Source organism: Salvelinus sp. IW2-2015, linkage group LG4q.1:29 (assembly GCF_002910315.2).
Source record: "Salvelinus sp. IW2-2015 linkage group LG4q.1:29, ASM291031v2, whole genome shotgun sequence".
Lineage (NCBI taxonomy): Eukaryota > Metazoa > Chordata > Actinopteri > Salmoniformes > Salmonidae > Salvelinus > Salvelinus sp. IW2-2015.
In genome coordinates, this window is record NC_036842.1 from 54,363,562 (window position 1) to 54,376,800 (window position 13,239).

At 41.3% G+C, this 13,239-nt stretch overlaps 1 protein-coding gene across 1 annotated transcript in view; it reads left to right on the top strand.

The window, feature by feature from the left end:
- The first annotated feature begins 5,511 nt into the window (after nt 1-5,511).
- LOC111962168 (metabotropic glutamate receptor 8-like) overlaps nt 5,512-13,239 on the top strand; it is a 246,947-nt gene continuing 239,219 nt past the window's right edge. Inside the window, exon 1 of the mRNA XM_023985041.2 lies at nt 5,512-5,691. The gene's annotated coding sequence lies outside the window, so the exon portion shown is untranslated. The remainder of the gene's footprint in view (nt 5,692-13,239) is intronic.

Consider the following 13,239-nt stretch of genomic DNA (forward strand, 5'->3'; position numbering starts at 1 on the left):
CCTAACATTAACCCTGAAGGCATTATTGACTTATTGACCCATGACAGTTCCTAGGGTCCTTATTAACATAAACCTTAGCCATACTGTTTATCATGATATAACATATCAAACCATAACTTAAACGTACTTTAATTTCTCATATGATTTTTTTTTTTAGGTAACATCAACTCACCTTGGATTTCTACTGGGACCACAACCGCCAACTGGGTTTTTATAGAGACAGATGCTTGAGGAAGGTGATCCAGATAATGAGCTGTTCTCTCCAGAGGATTCCACAGGACAACTTTTATATGTGGTACCACACGGATCACACAGCAGGTAAGGGGTGCCTTTTAATGGTGCTCAATGCTCAAGGCTCAATGCTCAATGCTAATTATTTTAGATATATCTTGTAGTTAGGAAGGGCAGGAGAGGACAGCTCAAGAAGAAAATTAAGATTGGCCAACAAAGCAACAGCTATCGATGACAAATCAGGTTATAACCATAAGTACAAATCACAAACTGATTGGTATGTAAGTGTCAAATCAACACTACATATTGTGTATACCATTACCTGTAATCTTTAACATTTTTTGAATATCATGATGGGGAAATTCTTACGTAATACAATAATTGTGATGAAAGTCTACGGAGCTTTAATTGTGGCATTTCATCAACAGGACTTCTCTCTACTTCCTGAAAGATGTTGATTACATCACTCACCCTCAAGCTCCACTAGCACATGCGCCACCACATGATAAGATACAGTTGAAGTCGGAAGTTTACATACACCTCAGCCAAATATATTTATACTCAGTTTTCCACAATTCCTGACATTTAATCCAATTAAAAAGTCTCTGTTTTAGGTCAGTTAGGACCACTTTATTTTAAGAATGTGAAATGTCAGAATAATAGTAGAGAAAATGATTTATTTCAGCTTGTATTTCTTACATCACATTCCCAGTGGGTCAGAAGTTCACATACACTCAATTCGGTTTTGGTAGCATTGCCTTTAAATTGTTTAACTTGGGTCAAACGTTTCAGGTAGCCTTCCACAATAATTTGAGTGACTTTTGGCCCATTCCTCTTGACAGAGCTGGTGTAACTGAGTCAGGTTTGTAGGCCTCCTTGCTCGCACAAGCTTTTTCAGTTCTGCCCACAAATTTTCAATAGGATTGAGGTCAGGGCTTTGTGATAGCCACTTTGTTGTCCTTAAGCCATTTTGCCACAACCTTGGAAGTATGCTTGGGGTCATTGTCCATTTGGAAGACCCATTTGCGACCAAGCTTTAACTTCCTGACTGATGTCTTGAGAGATATATGCTCCCTCATGATGCCATCTCTTTTGTGAAGTGCACCAGTCCCTCCTGCAGCAAAGCACCCCCACAACATGATGCTGCCACCCCCGTGTTTCACGGTTGGGATGGTGATCTTTGGCTTGCAAGCCTCCCCCATTTTCCTCCAAACATAACGATAGTCATTATGGCCAAACGGTTCAATTTTTGTGTTTCATCAGACCAGAGGACATTTCTCCAAAAAGTACGATCTTTGTCCCCATGTACAGTTGCAAACCGTAGTCTGGCTATTTTATGGCGGTTTTGGAGCAGTGACTTCTTACTTGCTGAGCGGCCTTTCAGGTTATGTCGATATAGGACTAATTTTACTGTGGATATAGATACTTTTGTACCTGTTTCCTCCAGCATCTTCACAAGGTCCTTTGCTGTTGTTCTGGGATTGATTTGCACTTTTCGCACCAAAATACGTTCATCTCTAGGACACAGAAAGCGTCTCCTTCCTGAGTGGTATGACGGCTCCTTGGGCCCATGGTGTTTATACTTGCGTACTATTGTTTGTACAGATGGACTTTCTACCTTCAGGCATTTGGAAATTGCTCCCAAGGATGAACCAGACTTGTGGAGGTCTACAATTTTTTTCTGATGTCTTGGCTGATTTCTTTTGATTTTTGCTTGACATCATGGGAAGAGGCACTGAATTTGAAGGTAGGCTTTGAAATGCATCCACAGGTACACCTCCAATAGGCTAATTGACATCATTTGAGTCAATCAGAAGCTTCTAAAGCTATAACATAATTTTCTGGAATTTTCCAAGCTGTTTAAAGGCAGTCAATTTAGTGCATGTAAACTTCTGACCCACTGGAATTGTGATACAGTGAATTTATAAGTGAAATCTGTCTGTAAACAATTGTTGGAAAAATGACTTGTGTCATGCACAAAGTAGATGTCCTAACCGACTTGCCAAAACTATAGTTTGTTAACAAGATATTTGTGGAGTGGTTGAAAAACAAGTTTTAATGACTCCAACCTAAGTGTATGTAAACTTCCGACTTCAACTGTATGAAACCCTCACACAATGATATCCCCATAGACACGTAGGGTGGTTTGTGCCCATATTCAGTTTAAATGCACTTAATTGTTGTTAATGATTATTTAGTTAGAACATTTTATGATCATCTCTGATCAAGTTATTCCACTAACGATTGAGAGAAATCTATCTTACTTACTTACTTACTTTATTGTCCCCATGGGGAAATTTTGTTGCAGTGTCATGTACACATTTAAAGTGGCGTTAAATACAAAACAAGATTGACAATACAACTTTCAATAACAGTCACGCACCAATAAATAAAATAAAATTTAAAAAAGAAGAAAAGACTAACCTGCTGGCCTTACGGGGGTCAATGGGAACATTTGCCCGAGCTATTTAAGAGGGATATCACACCTGGCACAAATGATTGTCTCGTTCTATTTTTCCTGCTGAGGGGTGCCCTATACCTGCGCCCAGAGGSGAGTAATTCAAAGTCCAGGTACAGGGGGTGACTTGGGTCTAAAATGATTTTGTGAGCCTTACGGAGGGCCCTGACCTTAAAAATCTCATCCAGGCCTGTCTGTTTGACTCCARGTACCTTGCTTGCTGTGGTAATAATCCTTCTCAGCATGTTTCTCTGACTGACAGTGGCATTGCCAAACCAACAAACAATACAAAAAGTTAAGATACTCTCAATAAAGGATTTGTAAAACAGAGTCAATATAGTACAGTCTATATTAAAAGAACCCAACTTTTCTCATTTGTTAACAAGTTAACATTCTAACATTTCTTAATGGAAACTGAAAACTAAGGAAGACTATACAGAAAATATTGCCTAGTGGCCTCAAGTTTAGAGCCTGCACTGTAACATCTATGTAAATGCATTACATTGCAGTTTTGTGCTAAAGGTTGTTACACAAGATCATGTTAAATGTAGTATTGTTAACCTATACCTAATACCATATCTTAATTTGTGTATTGTTGTAAAATAAAGATGCATTTCCTGTCATTTTTGTTGTATATTCACTAAAACGCCTTCACAATGCCAAAGATTATTGAATAGGTTACTTAAAAGTGAAAGTATGCAAGCTATCTACTTGTAAGAACACACATAAAAGTAGTGGAACTTGCTATAACATTGAAATTGCATTATGTGATTACAAAATGTGGAACTTCATACAATGGGCATTTTCCAGACAAAGCTGAATGGTACAGTTCAATTCTTGTCAAATCCGTGTGGTTTATATTAAAATATATCTCTATTGTTTTCAGCAGTAGTAGCAGTACTTATTCAATTCATGAGAAGGTGTTACAGCAGGGCGTACGCATTGGTCCGCATATCGACATGCCGAAGTTCCTCCTCTGAAGGTAAGACCTCCACCTAGCATCGCGGCTTGCCGCTCAAGAAACGCTAGTGGTCCGATTGCCAGTCTGCCGCCGGAGGCCCGACCACGGCAAGCCGCTGACGGCGTACCACCCAAAATACGCTGGCGGACCAACAGGTCATTGTTAGCTGGGATATATACTTTTTTGGGCTGAAATGTCGTGGAATCAACATTGATTCACTCAGTTTTTGCCCAGTGGGTTGAGACCATTCACATTTTTACTTTCATCAATGTGGCCCATTTGACCTATAATGCACAGCAAATACAAATGGCAGTAATTATTTATTGTAAAATGTACACAGACAGTTTTCGAGATAGGAAGCAGGCAGTCCAGAAAAAATATATAGAATTGTCTGCCTGCATCCAGGCCTGTTTCTTCAAGGCACCTGCGCAAGCCAGCTACATTCACCGTCAGTGCAACACATTGTATTCCTTTTATAATAACCACAGACCTTGGCCTACTGTATAACCATACAATAATCCGGATATGGCCTTAGTTTTCTACTTCAGGTGTTGGGTTTGCGTTGATATTTTACCCAGACAAGCTCTGCTACACTTGACTAGACTATTTTACACGCACACGATGGCGCAATGCGACTGCATTTCCTAACGGTGTCGTCAACGAAAATTCCCGTTTCAACATCCACTGTGCAAATGTTTTCCCACTGGGAATATTGCTTGATGTAGAGCCGTAGGCATCTTATCCTACTTATACAAATACATTTCCGTTTGTCTCTAAGAGTGTGAGTAAGAAATATGGTTGTTTTCTCTTAATATTTCCGAACTAATGTTGAATGATCTGAATCACCTCCCATGTATAATTCGCAAGCATCTTTGATGTAGTTTATAATATTCTAGCCTCTAACGGTAGTCTTTGAAAGTAATGTCCTTTGAAAACTACAGATAAGACTAGCCTAGGCTACATCGTCTTTATGTAGGCTGTCATGGTGTGGCATGTCCCACCCACAAGTAGGCTATCAATGCCTTACAATTGCCAGTTTGAAATTGTCACACAAAATAAAATCGGCTGCTGGCTGAAACCTGGTCTCAGAGCATTTTGTATTATTATGTACGTAAACCAGGACATCTAAATGGCTGTTTCTGTTACGTTTCATATGGTATGTATTGATTTGTGGATGTCCACCACCTATTTCCTATATATTATGCATTAAAATTCGTATTATATGTTATAAATTTGAAAGTTTTGTGCAATATGTCATGAATTTGAAAATGTATGATATGTACAAATTCTAGCTAGCTGGCTAACGTTAGCTAGGCTTGGGGTTAAGTTTAGGAGTTAGGTTAATGAGTTAGGGTTAGAGGAAGGGTTAACTAAAAGGATTGGGTTTAGGGGAAGGGTTAGCTAAAGGGGTTAAGGTTGGGGGAAGGGTTAACTAACATGCTAAGTAGTTTCAAAGTAGCTAAAAAGCTAAAGTTGTCCATGATGAGATTCAAACTCTCATCTTCTGGGTTGCTAGACTTTGTTGTACGCCAACCCAACCAACCATCCCACTTTCATTTTTTCCTTAAGTAACCATCTGTCTTATGTAACCAAACATAACATCATAATACTATTTACCTATTTATGTTGACTATGTTACGTATAGTGTATGAGACCAGCCTGGCTATGCATGTCTTGAGGGAAGGAACATGCCACCATGCACTTTTGGACTAGACAAACACTCTGAGCATGAATTATATGAATTCGTCCTAAATAGTCCCTGCACACGTTTTCATGTGTGAACATGGGTTATGGTGATTTGAAACAGTCAATTGAAATAAACTGCTCAGTATGTACAGCAACAACTAACAAACATCAGAGAAGCATTAGCTAGCACACAGTTAGAAAACCAATAACCGTTGTGTGGGAGTAATGGGTGATTCCACGAGACAAGAAACGCGCTCGCGCTTCCTGTGGTGTTCTTCCAACACTATGAGCACAAGCTTGCGCCGCATTGGTTTGGCAGTGAGAGCGCGAAGGACCTGATCTCAGTAACCCGCAGGTAAGTCCTACTTAATTGTTAAATTTCTAATAACTATTTATTCTGCGATATGAATCATGTTCTTTATTTAGTGTGTTTCGATTTTTTGTTTTTATCTTTTACTTCAGCGATAGCCTACAGACTTGAAATTGAGAATATCAGTTTTCGACACACTCACGCTTCCAGTCATTCACCCAAAGTCACATTTTGACCAGTTAACACAGGGTATGCTTGTGATATGTCTTTCTGGTAGATACTCAAAAAAGTGGCCCCATTAAAGGAAACACTGATACAAAAATATGCATGTTAATTTTGTGTCGTTATGCATGTTTCCAGCGCATTTCTGTCATCAACAGAGTCCAAATCGATCGAAAGGGAGAGAGTAAAACTTAAGAAATGTAAAATGCAAACCACTGAATATACTATCTGATAAAACAATCCCAGAGTGACATTCTCGCCTTTCAATCATCATGCTCATTGATCATATTGCACCTTCATCACAAGTGTATATTTGTTTTATTTTGAAAATAGGGGGGATTAATCAAGTCTTGAACGATAAAAATTAATTGATTTTGATAACTTTATCAAATCCATTAATTTAGGAAACTTTAGGCCTATTAAGTGCAAAAACTATTATGTCTACATTTGATTGATATAGCTTTTTTTCAGTGATGGGTGAATGAGCAGGGGCACTGCAGTTTCACAGCCCACAAGGTCTGAGCAATGACTCAAATAACTTCCTACAATTCTAAAAACAATTCCATGGGGAAAATAGAAGAATTAGACTTTTATAGCTAATCTCATGCTATTCTACACCTTTTGCAATGAGGCTGAGACAAAATGTTGCTGTTGATTCAACCAGTGTGTTGAATCAAAGTGGGAGGAGTCTGCTTAATCATCACCTGTGGGTCAAATCTTCAAGTCAAAGCCTTTTAACATTTTGACTGGCTGTTGCAAAGTTGTTGCTTTATGTGTGTAGTCATTTAAAGATAATACACTGCTCAAAAAAATAAAGGGAACACTTAAACAACACAATGTAACTCCAAGTCAATCACACTTCTRTGAAATCAAACTGTCCACTTAGGAAGCAACACTGATTGACAATAAATTTCACATGCTGTTGTGCAAATGGAATAGACAAAAGGTGGAAATTATAGGCAATTAGCAAGACACCCCCAAAAAAGGAGTGATTCTGCAGGTGGTGACCACAGACAATTCTCAGTTCCTATGCTCCTGGCTGATGTTTTGGCCACTTTTGAATGCTGGCGGTGCTCTCACTCTAGTGTTAGCATGAGACGGAGTCTACAACCCACACAAGTGGCTCAGGTAGTGCAGTTCATCCAGGATGGCACATCAATGCGAGCTGTGGCAAAAAGGTTTGCTGTGTCTGTCAGCGTGAGTGTCCAGAGCATGGAGGCGCTACCAGAGACAGGCCAGTACATCAGGAGACGTGGAGGAGGCCGTAGGAGGCAACAACCGGCAGCAGGACCGACCTCCGCCTTGTGGCAAGAAGGTGCACTGCCAGAGTCTGCAAATGACCTCCAGCAGGCCAAATGTGCATGTGTTGCTCAAACGGTCAGAAACAGACTCCATGAGGGTGGTATGAGGGCCCGACGTCCACAGGTGGGGTTGTGCTTACAGCCCAGCACCGTGCAGGACGTTTGGCATTTGCCAGAGAACACCAATATTGGCAAAATTCGCCTGGCGCCCTTGCTCTTCACAAATGAAAGCAGGTTCACACTGATCACATGAGCACATGTGACAGATGTGACGAGTCTGGAGACGCCGTGGAGAACGTTCTGCTGCCTGCAACATCCTCCAGCATGACCGGTTTGGCGGTGGGTCAGTCATGTGTGGGGGTGGCATTTCTTTGTGGGGCGCACAGCCTCCATGTGCTCGCCAGAGGTAGCCTGACTGCCATTAGGTACCGAGATGAGATCCTCAGACCCTTGTGAGACCATATGCTGACACAATGCACTTTGTGGCCTGCTGGAGGTCATTTTGCAGGACTCTGGCAGTGCACCTTCTTGCACAAAGGCGGAGGTAGCGGTCCTGCTGCTGGTTGTTGCCCTCTAGGCCTCTCCACGTTCCTGATGTACTGGCCTGTTCTCCTGGTAGCGCCTCCATGCTCTGGACACTACGCTGACAGACACAGCAAACCTTTTTGCCACAGCTCGCATTGAGTGGCCATCCTGGATGAACTCACTACCTGAGCCACTTGTGTGGGTTGTAGACTCCGTCTCATGCTACCACTAAGAGTGAGAGCACCGCCAGCATTCAAAAGTGACCAAAACATCAGCCAGGAAGCATAGGAACTGAAAGTGGTCCTGTGGTCACCAACCTGCAGAATCAACTCCTTTTTGGGGGGGTGTCTTGCTAATTGCCTATAATTTCCACCTTTTGTCTATTCCATTTGCACAACAGCATGTGAAATTTATTGTCAATCAGTGTTGCTTCCTAAGTGGACAGTTTGATTTCACAGTTGTGTGATTGACTTGGAGTTACATTGTGTTGTTTAAGTGTTCCCTTTATTTTTTTGAGCAGTGTATATGCTCTGCGCTTAGATATTGTAGTTGATGAGTGGGTCCCAATTGTTGGGTTGAAGAAAACGTTATGGACTCGCTGGGTTATGAGTTGATGCTGCATGCCATTACGGTAGTCTACAAATAAGCCTGTTGGTATATAGCACCAGGTGTGCATTGGTATGTCTGTTTCTCGTTTTTGTTTCACACTGTTCATTATTGAGTCCCCTCTCCTTCCCTCGCATGTTTCTGGCGCCGTCAGTGCACACAGATGCCAGATTTGACCAGTCAATATTATTATCAGCAAAAAATGTAACAAGGGCTTTCAGAATATCCTCTCCTCGTGTTTGTTCCTGAAGGGGTAGTAAACATAACATTTCCTCTCTGAACGACTCGTTTTGAGGGAACACATAATTGGGCAATGTCACTTACATCAGTGCTTTCGTCAAGCGCAATACTAAAACACGGCGCCACAATATGTCAGTAATCAGTTGCTTAGCGATGTCCTCGCCGATGTCTTCTATGCGTCTTGTTATGGTCGAGTCTGAGAGTTGTAGTCCTTTAATTCATTTGCTTTAAAATAGTTTATTTGTTTGTGAAATCAGTATACAATATTTCCGCTGAGGCCAAAAAACATTATTTGACAATCTCCGCGTCTGTGAAGGCCTTCTTGTTTCTTGCGAGTATCCAAGCAATCTTATAGGTTGCTTCTGTCATTTTCTCTGCAACAGTGTTAGATCTGTCCATCATTTGTTGTTGTCCTTTGAGCTGCCCTTTGAGTTGGATATGTTTTGTCAAAGTGGGCATGGTGTGACTGGAAACGTTGCTCTAAATTTACTTGTTTAAAACAATTGACTATCTTCTGGCAAATAAGACAAAGTGAACTAGTCCCATTATGCATTCTAAAAATTACTTGTCTGTACATTTCTCTTGGAACTTTCTGTGCTCTCCTTGAATCGAACGTATCCTTCTCTTAACCACCGGAGCTACGTTAGCTAGCTGCATTTCCCAGCCGCCATCTTCCTGATTTTCCTGGTTCTCCGGTGGTTGTTCGTTCATAGCTGTCAAGTTGTTTTCCAGCTCTTCCCCCTCATTTTCATTGTCAGTAGATTTATATTTCTTTTTTACAATAAATCGATCCATGTCTACCAGACTGCAAAATTAGCTAGTAGCAAACTAATATGTATTGGTCGCTGTAGCTGAGCAGTTGCGTTCTATTTCGGCGTTTCTGTTCAACAGCAACGCTATACTGCCATCTATCTGCCGTCCAGGGAACAATAGAGACATTAAATGAAGTGATTCAGGCCTGCATTAAACACATTGAATTGAAATTGTATCATTGTTATGTATTATGAATGGAAAAAAGACAATCACTGTGAGCCACAAATGCGTCCCGCTGGCCGAGCAATGAGTACCACTGGTATATAGCCTGCCGTGCCAACCTCTTAGATGTTAAGTCCCCTATTTAGGACTTTGAGTGGTTCTGGACCGGTTCCGACTGACCTTTTTGTGTACAAAGCGCTCTGTAAACATTGCAGTGCCTTATAGTGCCAGCAAGCCCCATCTGTCTGCTTTCTGCTACCACTCTGTCAGTGGAGCTGACTTGAAGGGTTTTCCCCCCACATTTGCATAGGCCAGAAAATGTGACACGTCACTCCCTTTCCAGACAAAGAATAGATTTAATCTCCCTCTGAAGGACGGAGCCCAGCCTTGGAGATAGCACATTAAAGGGGACAGTCTAACCAATCCACCAGTTGTGATATTTTCAGCCAGATTTTAAGCTCTCAACATGATTTAAACATTTTTTTGTAGCATTGAAACATGACCACTGCCTCTCGGTCAAACAGGGACAAAATCACTATGTGTAAAGCTGAACTTGTAATGAGTCTGCGGACATCCAAGTGTTCTCTTTGTGTCACTCAGAGGAGGCTTGGCAGAAAATGCTCTGTCATCAGTTATATGAAATGGGGTCAAATTTGTACTGTCACTAAATATGATCATATTTTACAGTTATAATAAAGGTGAAATATTATAGTAAGTTGTTTATAATTTGATTGTTACTATATTTAGAAAGCATTTGTCCTTTACCCCAGAAAGCATTTGTCATTTACCCTACTTTTGTTGAATAGGAAAACAATCATATGTAATATTTTAATAATATTTGTACTATGTACTTGAGCTCGTGTCCTCAAAATTGAGTACATGTCAGCAATTTATCTAACTTTTTTTTTTACAGTAGAACTATGCAGCATTACTAGTTATTGTTGCTCATGATTTTTTTACTTTTGGGTATTATTTAGGCGAAAATCTACTTTTCCATTATATTCAAAAGTTCTAGGTCAAGAAATGTATCACATTTTCTCAATACTCAGTCAGAATATCCATCATAAATTAGTCGGCTACTAGCATAGAACAATACCTTTTGTGAGGCTAGAACAACTCAACCGTTTATGTTGGAAATGTTGCATGCACATCAGGAGTTTAGGAGGTGGTTAATAATTTTGCGCCGTTCACCACAGAAGGGAACGTGCAGCACAGGTGCATGCATTCTTAGGCCTACTCATGCTATGCTACATATGGTTGTTATCGGCATGCTTCATTTGTGCAGTGATGGGTTCTTTTAAAGAGGTGTAGATCAATTGTTTTGTAACTGTAACAAACATTATTGTTTGGTATTTTGTACATTTGGTACAAAGTATTTAGACCAATGTAGGAGTGCACAATACACATCTTGCACATTTTTCACTCACTGCCATGTTACTCTTTGGGATGAGAGTGACTGGCTGGAGAGGGCACACACTGTTTTCCCAGGTAGCTAACAGTATCTGGTTAAAAGGTAAGAACGATCAGAGTAAGGGCCGGAGGTTTCCGACAGCTATGTCACACAAGTGTAATGTGCACATGGAGCCTCGATTGATCAGGCGCAACATTTTTATGATTCTGTAATCAGGAGGGGCACTCTAAAGAGAATTGTCATTTGTACCAAAAAGTATTCTGAGTCGTAAATAAGTGTGGATAATGAGTTTTTATGTAGGCAACAATGAAAGAAAAGACAGTAAGCCAACCTCTCTGTTCCGGAAGAAAGGACGGGCATGTTTTCATCTTACAGGCTAGCAGCCAGCGTGCGCACACACACACACACACTGTTTCTATCATTGTAATCGATGCTAGTGTGCGACCATTATATCTGTAAGGCTGTAGGGTATGTTGCTGTGTCGATTCTTATGTAGCGTCCTGTATATCTATGGATTGTGTAAAAAAACGTCACAGCAATTTAAATTGACATCAGGGTAAGGATAAGAGTCATTGCAAATGCAACAGCTTACTACATGATAATACAATTCTTTGATGTTTTTATCAAGCACAGTCTCAGCTTTGTAGACAGAGTTTTTGCAGATGTGCGTATGTTTGAAGAGTTCACAGTTTTCAAGGGGAGATTCCTTGCTGTGTTATGTGGATGTTTGTTGTGTCTGCCCCTGTGTGTGTGCCTGTGCGTGTGTGCCTGTGCATGGGTGCATGCTTACGTGCAGAGGTATTAAAATCCTTCCCTGGAGGTCTGGCATACTGCTGGTTTTCTATTCTACCTAATAATTAATTGTATCCACTCGGTGTCCCAGGTTTAAAACAGTCCCTGATTAGAGGGTAAGAATGAAAAAAGCATTAGAACTGACTTCGACGTCCAGATTTGAATTTGATGCCTTTAGTGTGTCGTGTGCGCATACACCACATGACCAAAAGTTTGTGGACACCTGCTCGTCTAACATCTCATTCCAAAATCATGGGCATTAATATGGAGTTGGTCCCTCCTTTGCTGCTATAACAGCCTCCACTCTTCTGGGAAGGTGTTCCACTAGATTTTGGAACATTGCTGCGGGAACTTGCTTCCATTCAGCCACGAGCAATAGTGTGGTCGGGCACTGATGTTGGGCGATTAGGCCTGGATCGCAGTCGGCGTTACAATTCTTCCCAAAGGTGTTAGATGGGGTTGAGGTCAGGGTCTGTGCAGGCCAGTCAAGTTATTCTACACTGATCTCGACAAACCATTTCTGTATGGTCCTCGCTTTGTGCACGGGGGCATTGTCATGCTGAAACAGGAAAGGGCCTTCCCCAAACTGTTCCCATTAAGTTGGAAGCACATAATTATTTAGAATGTCATTGAATGTTGTAGCGTTAAGATTTCCCTTTACTGGAACTAAGGGGCCTAGCCCAAACCATGAAAAACAGCCCCAGACCATTATTCCTTCTCCACCAAACTTTACAGTTGGTGCTATGCATTGGGGCAGGTAGCGTTCTCCTAGGATCCACCAAACCCAGATTTGTCCGTCGGAATGCCAGATGGTGAAGTGTGATTCATCACTTCAGAGAACGCATTTCCACTGCTTTACACCACTCCCGCCGACACTTGGCATTGCACATGGTGATCTTAGGCTTGTGTGCGGCTGCTCGGCCATGGGAACTCATTTCATGAAGCTGAAAACAGTTATTGTGCTGACATTGCTTCCAGATACAGTTTGGAACTCTGTAGTGAGTGTTGCAACTGAGGGCAGACGATTTTTACCCGCTACATGCTTCAGCACTCAGCAGTCCCGCTCTGTGAGCTTATGTGGCCTACCACTTCGTGGTTGGGCTGTTATTGCTCCTAGACTTTTCCACTTCACAATAACAGTACTTACAGTTGACCGGGGCAGCTCTAGCAGAGCAGAAATTTGACGAACGGACTTGTTGGGAACGTCACTGAGCTCTTCAGTAAGACCATTCTACTGCCAATCTTTTCCTATGGAGATTGCATGGCTGTGTGCTCAATTTTATAGACCTGTCAGCAATAGGTGTGGCCGAAATAGCCAAATCCACTAATTTGAAGGGGTGTCCACATACTTTTGTGTATATATAGTGTATGTATTTGAGAAAGAGCGAGGAGAAACAGCATATGTGACTTTGTGTGTGGTCGTATGCCTTTCTTATAGAGTGGGGTCCGAAATTATTGGATCCCTTGATACAGATGAGCAAAAAAACACTATAAAATAAATAGTACAAATTCTGAGCTATG